Raw genomic sequence first — 22,939 nt, forward strand, 5'->3', positions numbered from 1 at the left:
CAGTTGCATCTCTAATGCAGACTCTGCCTTTGGGTCTCTAGGATTGCAGCACCTATAATTCAAACTACCAGGCATATTTTTATTTCAGAAAACAGAAGTTTAGAATGACCTTCCCCCTCTTGTTTTAATAAAGTCTTTCTTGATAAAACTTTTAACCATATTTTTTTCCCTACAGTTCACCTCTAGATGGCACTTGCATACCACAAGAGCCAAAGAGGAAAATGCGCTCTGACAGCAGGGGTCAGCAACAGGACATAAATCTAACTAAAATACACTAGAAAGTTTCTGACTCACTTTACAGAAGAAGAACTAGTTGTTGGAATTATTTGGCTGCAGTCGGAAGGGAAAGGTGCTTTTGTGTAAGTTCTTCCTGAACATATGTCTCTTCGGACCCTATTTCCTTTGATCAAAATAATTGCTGGGAGGAGCGGCATTAGTCTCTAATAACTTTTATGGCTCCCCATCAGCACAGTATCTTAGTGCCTCACAAACATAAATGATCCCCAAACATCCCCATGTAGATAGGCTGAGGCACAGAGAGGTTAAGTAATTCGCCCAAGGTCAAAGAGTATGTGGCAGAGTCAGAAAAAACAAAAAACAAACCACCTGCCTCCCAATACTGAGGCTTAACCATTACACCATCCTACTTTCCTTATCCCGAGTCTTGGGACATGCAGAGCGTGCCCAGAATATACTGAATTATGAAGCCAATGGGAGTTGAGCGTGGTTGGCAACTCAAAGGACTGGATTACTAGAGAACTAAGGCAGTTTCTTTTGTGCTTGTCTATTTAAAACTATTGATTGGGTGTTTAATAGAGCCATCCCCATAGCTCATTTGCAGTGATAACTAGCACATTCTTTTCTTTGCTTACCTACTTTTTAGTGGGCTATGGATAGGACTACGTGGAAAACTAACACTCAGGGTGCAGCTATGTTAATTCTGATGTGATACATTTATGCTACCTTACCTACTCAAAACCAATCCAGATAATAGTATGGAAAAGAAGGGCGAAAGCCTGGTACCACTGAAGTCAATGACAAAATTCCCATTGACGTCAACAGAGCTAGTGTTTTTAACATCTGAGAATCACCATGAAAAGCAGGAACATTCAAGCAGTGACAGTGAAAAGGAACTACAAGGAGATGTGAATGCAGCAAAGAAACACAGGGAAATCATTTATACCCTGTGCTCCTATCTTTACAGTGGATCAGGGTTTTCTTTTGTGTCTGCCACATATTAAGTGTGGAGTCTCTGACATCTTTGAGATGTTTAATTACTTATCCTACTGTCATTTGTGTTGACCAGAAATAATAAAAAAGGGAGGCAGTATCTCACAGAGAGCAAATCAACAATTTGATTGGCAGTTCTTGTTGCTATAACTTATGATCAAACCATCCCAGTTCTATTAAATGCTCATGCCACAAACCGACACAGGGGTACTTTCAAGATTGTTCATCGTATGAACTGTATCTTAATGGAAAAGCTGTCCTGTAGATCTACTTTTTCTCATATTTGTGATCACGTAATATTCCTGGTAAACAATTACTGCAGTTTTACCTGGGAAGGAAACACCAGGAGAGTATTTAATGTATTTTTAGCTTCTTTTAACACAATTTAGCAGCTGGAAACAAGGCAGAGAAGCCAGCACCATAGGCCCAATTCAGCAATCTAATCTTATTCAGCAAAGCATTCAAGCACATACATAAAGCTACGTAAGGGCTTAAGGCCCAGGGCCACAAAGGTATTTAAAGCTCCTAACTTCCTGTGATTTCAATAGAAATTAGGAGCCTAAATATTGTAATGATCAGTGCACAGAGCACCTCCACCAACAGGCAGTGCCGTATCTATCTTAGGGTTAAGGTGTTGTCTTGTGTGTTATTACGTTGTATCTGCTCTTGGGGGTGTTAGTGGGGAACTCATTCCTGTGTAGGGTGACCAGACAGCAAGTGTGAACATTGGGACAGGGGGTGGGGGGTAATAGTCTTCTATATAAGAAAAAGCCTCAAATATCGGGCCACCCTGTTCTTGTGTGAGTGCTGGAGCTGGTATGTGCGGTTTTCCAATAAATCTCTGATTCGCCAAGTGTTACAACACCTTTGAGGATCTGGGCCTAAGTGCTTGGCTGGACCGGGATGGACTTAAGCACATGCTTAAGTGCTTTATTGAATAGGGGCCCATGCACTCAGGCAGGTCTCTGCAGACCTCTTGCAAGTTTGAGAACTGCCCCTACTCTGGCAAAGCGAGATCCATGGATCTTTAAATGGTCACAAGTGGACAGGACCTTAATTTTACATCTCATCTGTGCGGTGAGACCTGCAGAAGCACAGTGCCGCTGGCTGATTGCTAGCTTGCAGACAGAAGAGTGCCACCCATATCACTTCCTGTACAACCTTAATTCTCACTAGAATTTTCTGACCATATACTGACCTATCCTCACCCAGCTTAGCTGATGCAAGAAGACAGAAGCTTGGCTTGAGGCCGACACATTAATACTTCCCTAAAACGAGATGCGGAAGATTCCTCCTTAATACAATTTGCTTAAGTCGTTGTTATTTCCCTGCCCTCCTAAACCATGAACCGTGATTTTATGTGCTGTGGTAAATGTTATGCCTTTAAGGGCCCACACCGGAATAAAAAAAAAACAGGCCGTCATTCTGCTGTGCTCCCTGTAAAGAGAAATTGCTTAAAGCAGCAAGAAAGATGTTTAATCTTGGGAGTCCAGGAGCCAGTGTTTGTGAATGGCTGAGCTGGAGAGAGGGGTGGGGTCATGGTGATCTATGCTCCTGAATAATGAATCTAACATTACAGTTATGCAAATACAACCCAGCACGCTCCAAGCTAAAGCTTAGTTTGTTTGGTCAATTATTCACAGCTTCCTTCCTTCTTAGCACCTGATGACGTGTGGGAGCATAAATGGCTTGTTTAATAGGGAGACGACATGAGATCAAGTCCAAAATCGTGGCTGGTGAGATTTCCTTAGCAATCCTGGAGTTTAAATGCAATTTGTACATGCTAAAGAAAAGGAAAAGCATGGTCCAGTGGCTTGACTATAGTACTGAGATCCACAGTCCTAGAATCCAGACTTGGCCCAGACATCCAGAGTTGTTATAATAAGGGCTAAAAAGAGTTTTGGAAGGGATATAAATTGTCATGGTTCAGGGCATAAACCAACCTCTAATAAATGGGGGGTGGGGGGGGGTCAGGAAGAAACTTTCCCTGTGGCCAGACTATACCATAACTATCTACTGTGGAGTTTTTGCACATACCTTTGAAGCATTGTGTGCTGGCCACAGTCAGAGAAAGCGTACTGGATGGACTAGGAGTCTTATCTAGTCTGGGAATTTCTATATTAGTTCCCTTGGAAAAGCTAATCCATCTGCATCCCTCAGTCTGCCCACCTAAAAGAAAGAGAATTGTAATTATAATTACTACCTCACATGGCTGTTCTGTGAATGGCTTGGAAAATGCTGTGAACATGAAAAGGGCATATAAAAGTTACGCCTTATTACTAAGAGGGAGATATTGGTGAAATGCTACCACCAATGTGATATAAAGCTATATGGTTAATGCTAAACACATAGAACATAGGTCTTGTATTACTTCAAAGCATTTTACAATTACAAGTCACAATTAGGGCTGATTCCAAAGCCCATTGAAGTCAATGGAAAGTCTCTTATATCAGGCCTTCAAGCTTCACGACCAGCTTTGTGGAGTAGGAAAGTAACAACATCGCCACTGTACAGAGTGACAGAGCTGATGCACAGAGAAAACTAAGGGTCTATCCGAAATATCAGTGGCAGAACAGAGAATAGAATTGAGGCATCCTATCCCCTTCCCCTATCGCTAGACCACTCTCCTTCCCTTCAACAGAATATGAAATGATTTCCCAAAGGGGTATAAAGCCAAATGCCGCCGGCATTATTTCTTGATCGAGCTAACCTTTATAGCTCTCCTGAACAATATTTTACACAGTTGTTGCTTGAACAGAAGTCACTATATTGTTTTTTATACCTCTGGCTCTTGTCAGGAGGAACCTAGTGTAAATTCTCTTTGGCCAGCTCTGAAAATTCCTGAGCTGTGTGCTGATCATCATTGTGTTCTCTCAACTCCCAGCCTGAGCGAGCATGCGCATCAGACAGACTGTTGATGAATCCAAGTCTCTTTCTACCCTTTTTAGCCAACAGTGTACGCTTGTTTTAGTCTCATTGTGGACTATTTTTTCGATCAGTGGGAATGTCGTCACAGGAAATATTCAGGTCTGGACAGGCATAGTTCAATACATGACAAGAAGAGCGAGAACTCTACCATCATTAGTTACACAGATCCAAACGTGATGAGACATTATTGTTCTTCTACCCACTTCCTTTTCCCTGTGCCTCTCTCAACGTGTCTGTTGTTAGACAGCGAGGCCCAGATCCTCAAAGATATTCAGGCATCTAACTCCCATTGAAATCAGTGGGGGTTAAGGACTTATCTAGGATCTAGACCTAAGCTCCTTAGAGCTAGACAAAGTCAGACTAGAAATATGGAGCCCATTTTTAACAATGAGGAAAATTAACCAATTTCAAAATCAAGATTGGATTTTTTTTTCTAAACCCTATGCTCCAGGTCAAATAGGAATTCAGGGAAGCTCTGTGGCCTGTGTTATATAGGAGGTCGGACAAGATGATCACAATAATCTCTTCTGGCCTTAGAATCTATGAACAGCGATTAGCTACCTTCGCTGTTTGGGAAGAACCTTGAACATGGTGGGTGCTATCTTAAATAAATAATAATAAAAATGGTTATATTACTGTGAAAATATCAAGCAGTGGAACTTTATTTTTCATGTGTTTCAGTGCCTCTCACATCAAGAACGATCTTAGCAGGTGCCCTTCTCATAGAGAAATGTATTATCCGGAGCACGTGTTGATTTACACCAGCTGAGGATCTAGTCTTGATAAAGCATGGGCAGGTTCTTGTTCTTAGCCTGATATAGATTGAGTGAAGCAGATGATAGCAATCACTCACACTGACTGTGAAGATGCATCGGTAACAGGCTGCATGGGACAACCACAAATTGGAGGTAATGTATCCCATTCCACCAGTGAACGTAGGGCAGACAGTGCCACACTGTGGATGGAATTTAGGACTAGGGTATGCTCCTCATACATGGCGTCTGACAGTGGTTAGCAGACCTCTGTGCTCATTTGCCTCCTCACCAAAGTCTGCCTTTAAGGGATGATGGCAAGTCATTCAGTTCTTTGTTTGAGTTCCTTCATGCTGAACAGGGAATCTTTGCTCATTCCTGAGGAACATGACCACAGCTTCTTATGGGTTTGCATGAGATGCAGGAGCAACACTTACATCTCTCATAAGTTGTCAACCCGAATTGCGGGGGCCCAGGAAACTGGGTCCTCAAGGCAGTGACCAGGTCAAACCTTACTGCTTACTTGAACTTTCTAGATGCTAATCTTGGACTGTGGAAGCACAATTGGACTGTGGAATACACACACACACAGTACCAGGGTGGTACATAACAATATTCATATCCAAGAAGCATGTTCAAAACAATGTTGAGCATTTAGTTCAAAGGGACTGTGAAATTGGGAGGAACAGTTCCAAAGTGGTCCACTGGGGGGAGCTGTTAATCAGGGATCTCCCAGCAAATAAGCAGCACAACTTGGTAAGTGAGGGAGAAAGTGGAGACAGAAGAGGTGAACCAGGAAGACAAACATGAGGAGCAGAGTGCAGGAAATGACCCAGCCCTTCAGCATGAGTGAGGGACTTCTCCCCTGCAGGATAAACTGTTGTTTAGCCTAACGCTAGCTCAGGGCCACCCCTCAGCACCAACCCTAACCCCAGACCGACTGAGTAGAAACTGCAACTACATTGCTTCAGTTGGTTGATACCTGTAATTAACACCTAATTCTATAACCAGAAAGCTCACTGCACGACTAAGAAATTCCAGTGTAAATACAATACAGTTAATATATGCAGTAAGGACACTACCAAAAGGCATAAAACTAGTAAATCAGTCACGCAGTTAACAGTCCAGTTATAGGAATTAGTGGTAATTACATACCGAAAAGCAAAACCACAGCGTGATTACTCTGTGATTGCATTGTGACTATAGTGTAATTTTGTCACACTTATTATTTACAATGGGACCAGCTTTCTCTCCCCTTTTCTCAGTCCCCTTATTTGTGATGGGCAAGGCTAGATCTCTAAAACGATGAAAAAAATCCTTAGCCCAGACAAAACCACTCAATAATCAACGTTTTTCAAAAGGGTATTTCTATTAGCTGCACGGATTTGCTGAATGGAAACAATTCAACTCCCCCACAGTGGATGGCTCGCAAAAACACAAGAAGCTCTGTCCATGGGGAAAACGACTAGTCTGCACAAAGAATGAATCACACTGCAAATATTTGGACATTCATCTCTCTTTCTTCTTGCACAGTGAGAAAAAAAACACCACCACCCACCCCATTAATGAGCTCTTCTCTTTCTTGCAGTAACTTCAGTGGTGGAAAGTTCATATCTCCTCTGTAATGACCATGAGTTCTGAAGGGTATGAAAGCCAGGTCTGATCTAGGCCAGCTCCTGCCCATCTTTACTTAAAACACTCCTTATCACTTGGGTGCTTTCCTGCAATTCACTGAGAGTGCTGACGGCTCTGCTGCTGGGAAATACTGAGGAGGCAAAGGAAGAAACCTCAAGCGTCCATTTAGCCAGCAAGTGGCACTAAATAGGACGTCTGCTTTTCTTCCCAGGCGCGGAGCAATGCAGGTGCTTGCAAACAAAGCTCTGGTCCTTCCCTTTCCCATGAGAAAACAAAGCAGTGAGCTCAGGAGCGGAGTTGTGGGAATCATGGTTGTTTTCAGGTTGCTGGCCATTACGAAAAAAGGACAGAAAAGTGTTTGGCTTAAAACGCAAAATGAATTTTTCCAAACGTTTGGCCCATCAAAAAGCTGTTGAGAAAATATTTTGAGTCAAACAAAACCTTTCGTTTTGACATTTTTATTTTAAATGTCTTTGCTTTATATTTTTTTCAAATAATAGGAGAATAGACACACAAAAAAGTCAAAAAGAACTGACTAACAGTAAGGACTGGAAAAGAAAGAAGTGGGCAGGGAGGGCAAAGATGAGCGACATCTTGGTTTCCATCTGCTAAGAATTTCAAAGAAGTCAGACCAAATCTTTTCAAATTTGCCTGAGGTCCATCGTCTCTGAGAAGTTACCTGCTCTTTAGCTGCCAGTACCAGGCCAGCCAAGACACGGTGCCAAGCTTCTATACCTGAAGGAACCTCCTCTTCTATCTAAGTAATTTGAGTCATTTGGCTACACGCAGCGCTCTACAGAACCAAGTTTTTCATGAGCTGGGGACTTTTAAAGATAATGGGATATGTCCCAAAACACAGTTCTGGGAAGTAATTTTTAAGGAGGTATCCATTATCCTATTAATCCTCTAGTCTACTTCTAGTCAACAGGATTGTATTCTAGGATAGTCCCTAAACCCATAAATACTGCATGTCCTGAGAAGTCCCCCAGTTACTATTCCTCAGTTTTATTTTAGAAAAAAAAAATATATATATATATATATATATATTTTAAAAATATTTCTCTGGGCGGGTGGAGATCGGCTTTGTGTAAATTACAACTCCCCATCACAGGGAGAGGCTTCCATTTCCCCAACTTGCAGCATTATCCTACAGCCTTTATCCTTAGCCAGGCAGTCCTGGGGCTGCAGAACGTAACAGAGTCCTCCCTAGCTGCTGGTGGAAAGGGAGCTGCTCTCTCTGTTTGTTGCCAGGAATCCTGGCTTCAGCCTTGTACCGTTTTGATGAGGAAATGTCCCCTACAATAGTGGCTACCAGACAAACATGGACCAGTTTTCTAGAAAATTTAAATTCTGTTCCTTCTCACACATGGATGCTGTACTCTGGGGCAACCCATTGGTGAAAATCGTGGGGAAGGTGGATTGAAAAAGGGACAATTTGGGAGTCTCCGTTGATCTCAGCAGATCAGTTTCTGCAGTTCCAAGCACTCCCACAACAATACAGCCTACCTAGTCCATCTGCATGGCATTACCTGCAGCTTAAGTATCTCTTGAAGGATATATCATGTGCTGGGAACAGTAGAGACTCCAGCGTGGCTGTTGACGTGGAGAGAGGTCCATAGGCTCAGCTGCCAAGCTGAAGCTTATGATGACTCCTGGCCCCAAAGACCCTCTCAAATTTAGATTGCCTGCGCCAGGCCTGGAACAAAGATTTCTGTATATCCTCGAACTTGAGGCAATGGGAAAGCGCCTTGCGAAACATTAAAAACTCTACTACTGATCTACGATTAAGGCTGATTCCGCAGAAAATTATATTTCGTTCACACTGGTCCTCCACGTAGGTAACAGCGCATGGGCCTGTTGACTTGGGGTTTTACTGTTGTTGTTTTTTATAATCAACTTAAAGGAAACTTTGAAATGTGAAGTCATGTTGAACCAAAAAAAAAAATATCAAAACGTTCAGCTTAAAAAATGTTAACAAAATCTAAATGTTTTGTGTCGGGTTTTTCTCAAATGAAACAATTAGGTTTGCAAAATGTTTTGGTGTCACTAAATCTGCCTTTCACCTAAAAATGTTTCAGGCAAAAAGTTTCACCCAGCTGTACTCAGGAGGACATCCCCCCACATTGTTCCATTGGTTTGGCCCGACTTGCTGGAAGAGAGTGTGGAACCTTCTTCCCAAACGCTGCAGGTCTCAGGGGATCAGCAATAGGCCAGGTCCATCCATGTGGAGGTTTGGGGACTCTGGCTCTCTGCACCCTGCAAGCAGCTTGGATCTGAGGCGCTCCCAGCCCTGGGTACCTCCTTAAAAGTGGGATTCCCCAGCACAAACAGGATTCAGCATGAGGAGATTTAAAACCCTGTTCTGCCTGACCTGTGTGTGGCTGGGATGGGAAATGAAGTCCATCCACCTCCCTCAGCTTTCTCACTCCCCTCCTGGCTTGCCCAAGTCCTGGGCCCTCTCCCTGCATGGATTCCCAGTCACACAAAGTGCTCTCTTTAAGGTCCAGAAAAGGGGCAACAGCGGTTCAAAGAAGGTCAAGCCCCCTTCTAGACAAAAGGGAGTGCTGTGCACATGTGGATCTGGAGTGGGGTAGAGAAAGTTCCCTCTAGAGCTAGTCAGGAATTTTTCAACCAAAGTTTGGGTTTTTTAAGTTAAAAAAAAAAAAAAAAAAAAAAAAAGTCAATTCATGGAAACCAAAATTGTTCATGGGAAAGGGATGAAATGTTTGTTTTGGAAAAATGTGAAATTTTCAAAGCATGTTGACAGTTTCTAAATAAACAATTTCTAAATAAACAGTTCTAAATGACATTTCATTTAGAAATTTAAGCTAATTGAAGTAAAATTTTTAAAAGCCCACAAAACATCAACATTGAAAAGAAACATTTTGAAATTATCAAAACAAAATGTTTCAATTTCACCCAAATTAAAATTTTTTTCCAGATTGTTGATTCCTGAACATTTTTGAGATTTTGACTTTTTCCTCCCTATCTGAGCCAGGAAAAAATGTTTTGAAGGTTCAAAAATATTCTCAGGACAGGAAAACCATATCCAATGCCAATCCTCAGAAAATGTGGAACTACAGAGGTCAAGGTCAAAGTTTGGGAAAGAACCAGGCTGTCTTGTGTAGTTTAACTAGTCCCTTACATTCCACCTGGGGTACAAGCACATTCCTTCTCTCCTTAATGACTCTGCATTTCATTATTTGCACCAGCAATTGATTTAGGCACAACATTAGAGACCATCAAAGGCCAACATCTCTGAGTATCATAGTACTGCCTGGAAGCCCCAATCAAGATTCAGAGCCTGTTGTTCTAGTTTCTGTGCACATACATATTCTCTTCCCTTCTGACCCTCCTTATTTCCATTGGAAATGTTCCCAGTGGAACATTGGCAATGAGCAAAAATGGGATGAAAAAGACTCATAATTGCCCATCATTTTTCTTAGCGCCAGTGCAACAGTGTTTGCTTGATATGGAACTCGGTGTATCCAGGGAGCGTGTGCACACTCCTGAGCTATTTAAAATAATGAGGGGATATGCTGCTTTTAGCTGAAAATGCCCTGCTTTTAATAACAACGGCAGCCCCCGCGAGGAACATTGTCTACATATGGGACTCTGAATGATGATTTGCAAATACGGCAAGTGGAAAAGAAAAAGAAAAAAAAGAAAAAGTCAGCCACTGTAATTTCACTTCCTTCCTCTTTGTATTGTTGGAGAAATAAGAACAGGGACTCTACTTTCTCGGCAGGTCTGGAAACACTCACGCAATTAAATGGTAGATGCTGGCTAATGTCACGCAGAGCGCAAAGGAAAGCTAACTTAAATCGGATGCAAATGAGAGAGGGAAAACTATGATACCTTTCTAAGACATACTTCTAAGGATGGTAGTTGCAACTTTCCTAAAAGGATATCCACAAGGTGCCTAGGGAATCTCGATGGATTTGCCTCTGTGACTGCAAGCCGGAGAGCCAGGCAATTTGTTCCATCTTACTGCATTTTCAGGAAATAAAATTGCTCACTCTAAAACAGGCCTTTCCCAGACTGCAGGGTCACCATATGCATTTTGTGCCTCTTTAGAGCCTTACTGGGCTAATGCAATAATTCCTCAGCACTTTCCCCTCACAGATGCTAACCGGGTGAACTTTCCCGTGGGCTCTGGGTGCCTGTCTGGCAGGTGAACGGCAGCTGCTTTCTGATTTTTGTTCATTAAGGGAGTGAGCAGTGGAAACAGCTGCATGTCTCTCGTGGCGTCGGCACACTCTCTTTTAGGGCGATACGGTCCTGCGCTCGTCAAAATTAACGGCTTATGGCTATTCACACTATTATTCTTAATGGGACCGACCATGTACTGTACCCTGCAAGGAGAAGTGCTTCACTCATCAGCAGCAATTTAGAACACTCCATGACCTGGCTGGGCTAGCTGTAAGCATAAAAACCTCACTGCTAATAAGAATGTGCTACTCTGAATTAAAAAAAAAAAAAAAAAAAAGAAAGAAATGGAGAAGGACAGATCTAGCAAGCTCCCACCAGCTAATCCCGGCTTCTGCTCACACTGGTGTATCGGCAGCCAGTTAAGGATGGTTGACGTGCACCAGTGTGTCTCCAAAATAAAAAGGGCTGCAGAATCATGCAGTATTCGGACAGCCTGCTCTTAGGTCATAGCAAGATTGGGGCCGGGGCTGTCCTTTTGCTGTGTGTTTGTACCGCGTCTAGCACAATTCTTGGTTCATGTCTGGGGCTCTTAGATGCTACCACAATACAAATAAATCAGAATACTTCATCTTTTAGGCAAAATCCTTGCCCCATTGGCAAACTGGACCAGGAATTCACCCATGATGAGCTGAACCAAACTCCCCAGATCTTAACACTCCTGATGTCTAGGAAGTTTCAGACCCATATCTGCATGTTGTGACTTAGGCGCTCCCACCTGCTATGCGACCCTTTAACTGAAGGATTTAGGCAGAAACTTTCGCTGTGGACAGTTTTTTGTTTTAAATAATTGCCCACTTTGGGTTATTGGCTACTATCAGACACAAGGTACAGCACTAGGACCACTCGTACAGCTGAGCGTGGCAATGCCTATGTCCCTATGATTTATTTTCTTAAGTTGCATGCACTGCAGTGCAAATAAATAATAATATTATAGTTTGGTGGCACAGGGCCTGATCCAAAGCCCACTGAATTCAATAGCAAGACTCCCTCTCTGCAACTTTAGAGTGGTTCTGTTCTATGTAAAAAACGGCCCCTACTTATTCAGCGGATCTGCTCCCCTGTTTTGTATTCACGGTCCTATCTGCTGACTTGAGTGAAAACGTAAGGGTTTGGGGTTTTTTAAAACGATACGTTTCATGTACATTTGGAATTTGAAATACAGTCATTTAAAAGAAAACCTAGATTTGTACAGCAAAGGGCAAGGGCCCAAGTAGTCAGAAAAGAGATGAGCAGCAGCGTAGGGAGCTGAGAAAATGACACCGCTCCCATCTGACCTTTGCAGAGCCACTGCAGCTGGGGAAATACCGACAGGATTCTTTTTCTAGCTCACTCACCATGGCGAGGACTGTTGACAAAGACCCAATTGCACAGCCATCTTGGGGGGGGGGGGGAATTCTGTCCTCAGATTAAGCCTCGAGTCACACATGGGGTTCTGCAGATGGAAATGAAGGTATAATCTGAAAATGACCAGCTTCCACAGGGGTAGCTCAGCACCTAACTTGAACATGACTGGGTTCCACAGAAGGGGAGGAAGGTGTAAATTGAAGATGAAGTGGTTCCAAAGGATTGCAACCACTGGAAATTTAATCCCGGTGCAGATGCCCCAACGCACTTCAGACCAGGGCCGCCCAGAGGATTCAGGGGATCTGGGGTCTTTGGCGGCGGGGGTCCTTCCGCTCCGGGTCTTTGGGGCACTTCGGCGGCGGGTCCCGGAGCGAGTGAAGGACCCACCGCTGAATTGCCACCCAAGACCCAGAGCGGAAGAAGCTCCGGGTCTTTGGCAGCGGGTTCTTCACTCGCTCCGGGTGTGTTCGGCGGCACTGAAGGATCTGCCGCCAAAGACCCGCCGAAAACTCTCATGGGGGCCCCTGAAAACTCTCGTGGGGGCCCCTGTGGGGCCCGGGGCAAATTGCCCCACTTGCCTCGCCCCTCTGGGCGGCCCTGCTTCAGACCCCAGTTTTGGGAACTTTCGCACAAGTTCAAGCCGAGGAATAGTTCCACTGAAGTCTGTGAGACAACTAGCATGCTTAAAGTTCACCACCTGCCTGTTTGAAGGCCTGAAGCCTCAGTTCACACTGCAGTGAAGTTGACCTTAACAAAAGACTGAAGGGGCAGCGGTTTGCACACACTTTTAGTGCCAACTGATACAGTTCTGCAGCGGGACAGGGATCCCACAAGTCCCGCAGGACCCACTGTCATAATAGCAGGAATGGGTGGGAGCGGGATTAAAAAAAGTCCCGCACAGAACTCTACCAATTAGCATGATTTGCCTCTGTCAATGAGGGTAAAAACCCCCATCATTTAATATGCTAATTAAAAACATGTGTCTCTGCCTATCAGACTCTAGAGAAAATACTAGAAAGAAAATGTCTTCTGATTACAAGTAAATATTTTTGCAACAGCAAGAAATCTCCTAGGAAACTATTTTTGTAGACGAGGATGCGGGCTGAGTTTTCTCTTTGTAAGTCTAAAGAAAAGCGGTAATTTGTTTTGTAATAAATGCAGTAATTATTATCCACATAAACACAATTTCGCTAATTGCTTTTTTTATTCATAAAAATGAGTTTGATGAAATATGAAAAGGGGAGGTTTGAACTCAGAACCAGAGGGTTAATGGGCGGGTTTTTTTTAACCTGTTTGCATTTTGATGTTGTTGAAACACTTGGCAGAATCCTCTTTGCACTAGACTTGATAAAGAATTGAAAGACCCAACGGGCTCGATCGAAGTGTTAATATTTCAGCATCACAGCAAGACAGATTTAAAGTGCTATTAAACTCTAGCCTGAGTATAACCTATACAATTATAGGGCTAATACTCCACGGGTCGAGGTTCTGTGACTAAGTGTTTTGTGTTGTTTTTTTTTTTAAATATGAATTTAGAGCTGGATTGGCAGTTCTGGAGAGCAAATTCCTCTATGGACCAGAAAAAAGGTGAAACATGGGCAGCAAAAGGGCAAACCTCACTTAAACAGCACTGATGGACTAGTGAAGGCATTGCTTGTAGGACTAACAGAGTCCAGTCTCCTTGCCCTGTAAAACACTGGCCCTGATGCTGGGATGGTCAAGAAGGCCAGTTAATGCTAACTAAGAGGAGGGCATTTTTGTACTTTGAACATCTGTTCACTTGGAAGTGCCCGAAGACCATTGTTACTGTACTTGTATTACAGTAGCATCAACTGAGAATAAGGTTCCATTGTGCTAGGCACTTTACACAGGACAAGAGACAGCTGCTGTCTTGAAGAGCTTACAATCTAAATAGACAAGACAGAGGGACATAAGAACCAAAGGTCCATCTAGTCCAGTATCCTGTCTTCCGACAGTGGTCAATGCTAGGTGCCCCAGAGGGAATGAACAGAACAGGTCATCATCAAGTGATCCATTCCATGTCTCTCATTCCCAGCTTCTGGCAAACAGAGGCTAGGGACACCATCCCTGCCCATCCTGGCTAATAGCCATTGATGGACCTATCCTCCGTGAATTTATCTAGTTCTCTTTTTGAACCCTGTTTTGGTCTTAGAGAAGTAGGAAAAGGAATTCTGTGTCAAATATACTGAGTCCCAATCCAGTGCCTTGTCAGAAACACCATTCTTTACCTCTCAGTGCACAAACTCATTTCGCATAAGCCACCATTACGTGGCTAGCAGAGAGTAAACACTTTCCTTGTCTGACAGAGGTATATGAAATATTTGCAGTGAAACATGAAACAATTTAAATGATGAGTTTTACTACGTTTCAGCACAAACTCAAAGTGGGCATAACATTACCATAATTTATTCTTATTATTACTTTTCCTTTGACCCTTGGCCCCACTTCCAGGGACAACTCCAAAGCTTATTCCTGAGGATGGAACGGGCATCTCGTGAGAAAAGTATGATTTTCTGAAAGTCAGAGTTCGAAATTGGACGTTCCAAAATTGAAATGTGAAGTTTTGCATGATTTTGATTTTTTAAAAATATAGCCATTTCTTCAAACATTGCAGAAAAGATGCACCTTGGCACCCAACATGAAAACTTCCTCTGAAATATTTTCATACACACTTTGTACTCATATGTCATTCAGACAGGAGCCAGATTTCAATACAAAAGCAGAAATCATTTCAGATAGCCAAACTTTGAGTCCAAAATTGTGTGCAAGGCTACTGAATCTTTTAACGAAATTCAAGTTTTCAATTTATGGCAGAACGGTTAAGTTTCAGTGTAGTTTCAGGTTTTGTTGTGAATATTTCACACAGCTCTAGTTACAATGCCCTAAAAAGTGATTTTTACAACTTTGTAATCATATCAAATACTCATCCTGTGCGCTGTATTTCTCTCTACTGGTTAGTCCACATAGAGGATAGGAGCCTACTACTGCTACTTGCTGACCGAGTTGCTCTTTCATACAATGAGTAACGCTTGGTGCTGAAGTTCTAGGATTCAGTCCCCTCTGATGACTCATGCTTGTGGGAATTAAAATATCACTGCTACTTATCAAAGGAACCCTGCATTCCTTGCACACAAGATTAAATGGGAAATTTTAATGCCACAAGGAATGCAGGATGGTGCATATAGTTCTCCAGGTGTGAAACTGCTAGTGGGATTCACAAAGGTATTTAGGTGCCGAACTCCCACTGGGATTAGGGGCCAACATACCTTTGTGGATCCCACCCTCGATGTTTTGTGTGCTGATTAAAATTTAAAGGGGGGGGGGAGGGAGTTTGAAACAACTTTCCAGATCACTTTCAAGAAGATTTAGAGCTGACGTTTTTCGAAGTGGACTCGAAATGAACCCTATATGCAACCAGTTTTGTGGGACTTTCAAAGCTGACTAATCAGTTTAGCCACAGATCTCCCTAAATCAGTTTTGAAATCTCCACCTCGGCCAGCAAAACTGGTTGCAGTGGTCTCCAATAGGCAGAACTCTCCTCATCGTCAGTTGGAGTTTAGCCTGAACAAAGACAGTGGGAGTGTGTCTTAATTAAACAATTATTCAGTTGCTGTGGCCTCTCTAGTGCAACAAAGGCCCATTCTGAGTAAACACTGGCTTTCAGGCAAACTATGCCCCCTTGACAATTTTGCTGAAGATGGCCAATCTAGCTTGTCAGTTCCTATTACAATTAAAGGGTCTTGTCTCAGACTCAGCATGCAAATATTATCTAACTTTTAAAGATCCAGACTGAGTTTGTTTTGATTATACTGCCCATATGTTCAACTGGATCCTTAAATGGCAATCAACAGCACATTTGGCTGCTGTTTGCGGTGCTGTGATGCTAAAGCAGAAGGATCTCGGTTCCTATTCGAAACACTCCCCTTTCTCTCCACCAGGAACAATGCCACTTGAGAGTCCACAGTTTTCTTTTGCATGAGAAGGAATGCAGAATGTGAACCCCAAAAGACATGGCCTGTAGGGTTGAAGCTTCCATCTCATTACAAGTGAAAACTGATTGTTTACAGTCACATACATCGGTATCAGCATCACCAATCCTAGCTTTCAAAACCCTTGTGTCAGGCCCCCATCAAAATCATGAGATTTTAAAAATAAAAAAATGTAGGTCCTTTTTATTTGTCTTCTGATTGTTGAGCCCTTAGAGGAGGCAGTGTGGCCAAGTGGATGGAGCCGTGGATTAGGACTCAAAAAAGCTGCATTCTATGCCCAGCTCTGTCACCGGCCTGTTGGGTGGCCTGGAGCAAGTGATTCTATGATTTTGCCTTTCTGTGCCTCAGTTTTCCCATCTGTAAAATGGGGATAATGATACTGCCCTCCTTTGTAAAGCATTTTGAGATCTACTGATGAAAAGTGCTACTTACAAGCTTAGTATTATTGTTTAGAGTTCATTTTTAAGCTTTTCTCCACAACCAACTAAAATATTTTTTTTATGAAAGCTGAGATTCCCACATAATCACATGACTCCAGGAGCTGGGGCTTTGCAAAAATACAAAATATTGTGAGGCCTGTGGTAAAAATCATGAGATTTGGCAACAACTGGCATATTTGAGCCAGGGTGACATTTTTCTATTTGCATCTGTGAAAAACACCTTTTCATAGGGAAAACCATGCAAATCATTGTGCAGAAGATGGAAAAGAAATTTAAAAATAATGGAAAAATCTTAAGGGAAAACATAATACCAAGGTAATTTGGGTCCTCTTAATAACAGTAGTTTGCATTTATAGAACCTTTCATCTGAGGATTGCAAAGCATTTAAAAACACATATATTGATGCCTCAGAACAGCCCTGTGAGAGGGACAAATGTAATTATGCCTATATTAGAGATTAATATTTACATTACAGTTGAGCCTATAGGCTTCACCAAAGCATGGGGTCCCATTGTAATAGGCACTGCATATACACCAGGGATTCTCAAACTGGGGGTCGGGACCCCTCAGGGGGTCATGAGGTTATTACATGGGGGGTCACGAGTTGTCAGGCTCCACCCCAAACCCCACTTCGCCTCCAGCATTTATAATGGTGTTAAATATATAAAAAACTGTTTTTAATGTATAAGGGGGGGTCGCACTCAGAGGCTTGCTATGTGAAAGCGGTCACCAGTACAAAAGTCTGAGAACCCCTGATATATACTTAGTGAGACACAATTCCCATCCCCGAAGAGCTTACAATCCAAATAGACAAGACAAAGAATGGGAGAATAGAAATATTATCCTCATTATAAAGGTATGCCATTGAGACACAGTCATGTATGCTTTGTCCCCCAGTTGGAACAGAGGGAAGAGTGAGCAGAGCTGGAAGTGCCTCCGCCCAAACATGGCAGCCTGAAACCACTTCCACACAGTCATCTGGGAAGGACAGACAAGTTCTCCCACAAGACACCACAAACCAATTCCTAGAGCAGCTCCAGGAGGCAAGATGCTAAAGACCCTCGGATATGCACTCAGAAATCCAAGGGAAAAACCACATGTAGCTGCAGTGCTAGTGTAGACACTGGTGCAGCTTTGCAGTGCTGCGTTGGCTAACATGTGACCAAGCCAGGACGTGGGCACATACCCAGTGTAGATGCATCTTCAGTGACTCACCCATGGTTGCACTGGGAGGTTGTGGCAAAGCTGAAAATTGAACCTAGCTCTCCTGATTCCCAGTCCTATGCTTACCTGCAATATGTTTCTTCCTCTCTGATCACTCGTCTTTCTTTGGCATGATGTAAGTACTTACTGAACCCACAGTACTAGCCAAGGAAAAGGAAACCCACCCTCTTTTATTCTATCAGCAACTCTGCCTTGAAAAAAATAAAATTGAGCAGAAAATTTTCAATGTGTAAGATATTACATACAATAACCAGTAACTCGAGAATACATATAACAATCTAATTGCACTGTCTGGAGTTCTGCACTCAGCAACAGTTGAGTAAAGCCGATGTAAGAAAATAATTGGTCTTTTCTTATCTCTTTCTGAAGTTTCTTTAAGCAAACAGATTGTAAAAGAATCAATAGTTCCTCTCTCTTCTTTTGTTCAGAAAAAATATCTTTAAGAAGTTGAGAAGCACAATGTACTAAACAGCTTTAGCCTCTCCAAGATGTAATAACGAGAGACCTTCAAGGTGTGGAAATGGGAGACACAGCAAAAAAGGTGAACCTGTATCTGAATAGTGCAATGCCCAGAATTAAGTGTGTGTCACCCTTATTCCGCCGTGCATGTGATCTGCATCACCATTCCCTGTTCTCCTGCTAGTTCAGGGGGACTGCAGGTTGCCCCTTATACCGGGTTTGTGGCAACTCCGTGTTCTATCCACGTGTTTCCAAAGTATGGTGCAGGAGCTTGCTGTTCCAGCCATTCACATCACAACATTTTAAGAAGGTGGGGTACATAAACCAATAAATGTGGGAGTTGCTACTCTACCCCTTCATCGCTGTACAACTCAGTTCCCCACCTGTAAAATGGGGATAATAATACATTCTTTGTCCTGCCCTTCATTTGCCTTGTCTGTTCAAACTGTGAGCTCTTTGGGGCAGGGACTGTCTCACTGCGTGATGCACAGTGTTCAGCACAACAGGCCCCCTCCTCTCCAACGGGGTCACTCGGTGCTGGAGTAATACAAATAATAAATGCTTCCACTTGTCTCCGTGGCCGTAGACAAGTGCTTAAGGCCCTTCAAAATTTAGGAATTGCATTAATAAATAATGGGAACACTGAGTTTAGAACAGACGCTTCTTTCTCCCACTGTATTAAAAGCAGACAAATGTAGTTGTGATATAAAACAACTCATTAATGTGGTATTCAACTGCTATTGTATCTTTTTTTTACTCAAACCCAACAAATAAAAAACAATTGTCTGTACCTCTGATAGCTCTGTGCTGTCTTGTCACTCTCAGGTGTAGACCTCTGTCTAAAGGGCTAGTTTTCGGAAATCAAAGGTTCAATCCTACAAACCCTTCTTATTCTTTGGATGATGGGTTATAGATTTTTGTCTCTGATCTCCCATTGCTGGTTTCTTGATTTGCATCTGAAAATAAAAAGCTTTCCATTAACAACAACAATAAAAAATGAAGCAGGGTATAAATCTCAATTCATTGTTTACCATCAGGACAAAATCTTTAAACCCATGCCTGGTGTATTGAGTTAATGGACGGCGGGTTTATAGGAAGGGGAGAATATTGCCAGAAATATTCCTGAGTTTGTTCCACCTCTAAAAGCATTGATTTAATTAATTTCTCTTAATCATCAGCAGAAAGCGTGGATCTAATTGCCAGCTCAGAAACATCAGTTGTCCAAGTGATTGGATAGTCGTTAGAGATGAAAGGGAGAAAACAAGGCATTGATGGAGCTCTGCCTCATTGCTTCATCTTGTGAAGCAGTTGGAAATTGGCTACAAAGTAATAAAAGAAAATTAAAACACATAAAACTTTGTTAAAGTAACATGGAAGGGCCTGCGTTAAACACACATAAGCAAGAAGATAGTGAGAAGACTAATATATCATAAAGATTTAGGGTCAAATCCAAAGCCCATTGAAATCAATGGGATAGTGATATACTTAGTCACAGCATGTTATTCAGCCACTAGATGTCGCCATATAACATATAGTGTTCCAGGTAAACAAAGGAGCCAAAGCTGGAACTCAAGCTGTATGGAAACCTCTCTGCTTGTGGTTCTAGCACCTGGAGGCTCCATCTGGGATCAGGGTTCATTTTATTATCTGCCCAACAAAGAAGACACTATTGACAGCTGGCATAGTCTAGTGGATTTTGCACTGATCTAGAACTTGGGAGATCTGGGTTCTCTGCCCCAACTTGCTGTGAGATCTTGGGAAAGTCACTTTACCCCTTATGCCTGTTTTCCCTTTCACCATTTGTCTTGTCTATTTAGACAGTATAAGGCCTTTGGGGCAGGGACTGTCTGGCACTTTTTAGTCAGCGCGTAGCACAACAGGGTCTTGCCTGGGACCTCTAGGTGCTACTCAAATAATGATCTAGGATACACACCAGTAGATAAGGACACAAACAGGCAGTGAGAGAGAAGACAAAGTAACAGGGGAGGCAGGTGTGCTTGCATAAGTTTTTAGTCACAGTGGTGTCAGTCACAGGTGGCAGCCATCCTAACTTCTAAATTTAATAGATTAGCTGGAAAATAATGCCTGCACCAAATACTTCCCCTTAGGGGATTGGTATCTCTTAGGCAAGCATTTCCCAGTAATTAGCACCTGTGCCTTGTAAAAATCACAGCTTGGCATTCTTTCTAAAACAGGAATGCAGGAAGTTCTGCTCACTTCCATTTTTCTCAGTGTCAAAATGTCACCGCTTCTGCGGTCAGCAAACAGCTCAGGAACAGCGTCTCCCACTGGGGGTTGCTGCAGCAACGCCAAGCTCCGGCTTCAAACTAGGGGGTGGCAAATGTTGAAACAGGAGCCGATCCCAGACAAGTGGCAACATCTGCCTCTTACTGATGTAGCGGCGTCAGCAGCCATGGCATCGGTCCCCTTCCCAGAGAACCGATCCGCACTGTGCAAAGCGTGGTGCAGGCCAAATTAGTTCTAAGTTCCCAAAGATCAGAAGCATACACACGTTACTGCTTAGAGGAAGTGGGGGGACAATAACAAATCTTTTTCAATGAAGCTAATGCACGCAGATAACCTCCTTAATGACGCTTTCATCGATTAATAGATTCTAAGGCCAGAAGGGAATGTTGTGATTATCTAGTCTGATCTCCCTCATAGTACAAGATAGAGAACTCCCCCTAAATAATTCCTAGAGCAGATCTTTTAGAAATACATCCAATCATGATTTAAAACTTGTCAGTGATGGAGAAGCCACCAAAACCCATGGTAAATTGTTCCAATGATTAATTACACACGCCGTCAAAAAATTATGCCTTGTTTCCAGTCTGAATTTATCTAGTTTCAACTTCCAGACATTGGATTGTCTCTGCTAGACTGAAGAGTCCATTATTAAATATTTGTTCCTCACATAGGTACTTATAGACTATAATCAAGTCACCCCTTAACCTTCTCTTTGTTAAGCTAAATAGATGGAGCTCCTTGAGTCTATCACTATAAGGCATGTTTTATAATACTTTAATCATTTTCATGGCTCTTCTCTGAACCCTCTTCAATTTATCAGCTTTCTTCTTGAATTGTGGGCACCAGAACTGGATAAAATATTCCAGTGCTGAATACAGTGTCAGAGCTCACGCTCAGCTCATTATCCTTGACAACCCCAAATCTTTTTCAGAGTCATTGTTTTCCAGGACAGAGTCCCCCATCCTGGAAGTATGGTTGACATTCTTTGTTCCTAGATATTGTGATGGGGCAAGGCCAGATGGCTACAGTAAAGTAGTGAGGAACAGGTATGTTAGCCCCAGGCTCAACAAATCCCTGGTACCATGGTAACCAAATGGCAGCTGCTCCAGGTTAATCAAGACACCTGGGGCCAATTAAGATCCTTCTAGAAGGCAGTGGAGATAGCTACATTGATTGGGACACCTGAAGCCAATCAAGGGCTGGCTGGAACTAGTTAAAAGCCTCCCAGTTAGTCAGTGAGGTGCGCGTGTGAGGAGCTGGGAGCAAGAGGCGCAAGGAGCTGAGAGGGTGTGCTGCTGGAGGACTGAGGAGTACAAGCATTATCAGACACCAGGAGGAAGGTCCTGTGGTGAGGATAAAGAAGGTGTTTGGAGGAGGCCATGGGGAAGTAGCCCAGGGAGTTGTAGCTGTCATGCAGCTGTTACAGGAGGCACTATAGACAGCTGCAATCCACAGGGCCCTGGGCTGGAACCCGGAGTAGAGGGCGGGCCTGGGTTCCCCCCAAACCTCCCAACTCCTGATCAGACACAGGAGGAGTTGACCCAGACTGTGGGTTCCACCAGAGGGGAAGATCACTGAGGGGAGCAAATCCGCCAATAAGCGCAGGACCCACCAAGGTAGAGGAGGAACTTTGCCACAATATGTACATTTATATTTAGTTATATTAAAATGCATAATGTTGATCTGGATTCAGCAAAACAATGGGACTTCAGCACACTTTACAATGTTTTGCTGAACAGGGCTCTTGGCCATTCTGCCTACGTAAAGTCTGACAATGGTTAGGCAACTGGTGTGCTGAGACCACTGCCTATATACTGACCAGCGCTGTCTCATTATTTCTTGTGCTCCCCCATAGCTCTATCTTCTCTTGTCGTCTCTTGATTTATATTTACCTTGCCCTCTTTGGGGCAGGGACTGTATTTTGTTCTGTGTTTGTACAGCACCTAGCACAATGGGCTTCTGGTCCATAACTGCTCCTTGGTACTACCACAATGCAAATAATTAATAATAAATAACATATTACCATAAATAAATAATTAATAATAATAATGGGCTTATACACAAGACCGATTCAGATTTTGCACATCACATAGTTCAAGGTATGTTTAGAGCCCAGTGCAAGTCCATCTCTACCTAAGACATGTAGTATGTTGATATGAACTCCTTATGCTTCCTTAAAAACTAATTACTGCATGAGATACCAAAGTATGATACAGATTAAAAAAAACCCTGCACTATAGATTATAGTATCTTTTTGTTATATTTTAAAAGTTACTAAATAACTCAAAAACATTTTGCAATGCAGTGATTATTGTTTGTGTCACACTGCCCTCCGTTGGACCGAATCAGAGCTAATCAAGTGTGGGTCACAAACCCTATATTGCCAGCAGTTAACAGAAAGTCACCTTTTGGCGTGTGGTAGAGGTGATCCGAGTTCTATCCCGGTCAAGTGGCTTTG

Source organism: Emys orbicularis, chromosome 2 (genome assembly GCF_028017835.1).
Source record: "Emys orbicularis isolate rEmyOrb1 chromosome 2, rEmyOrb1.hap1, whole genome shotgun sequence".
Classification (NCBI taxonomy): Eukaryota; Metazoa; Chordata; order Testudines; family Emydidae; genus Emys; species Emys orbicularis.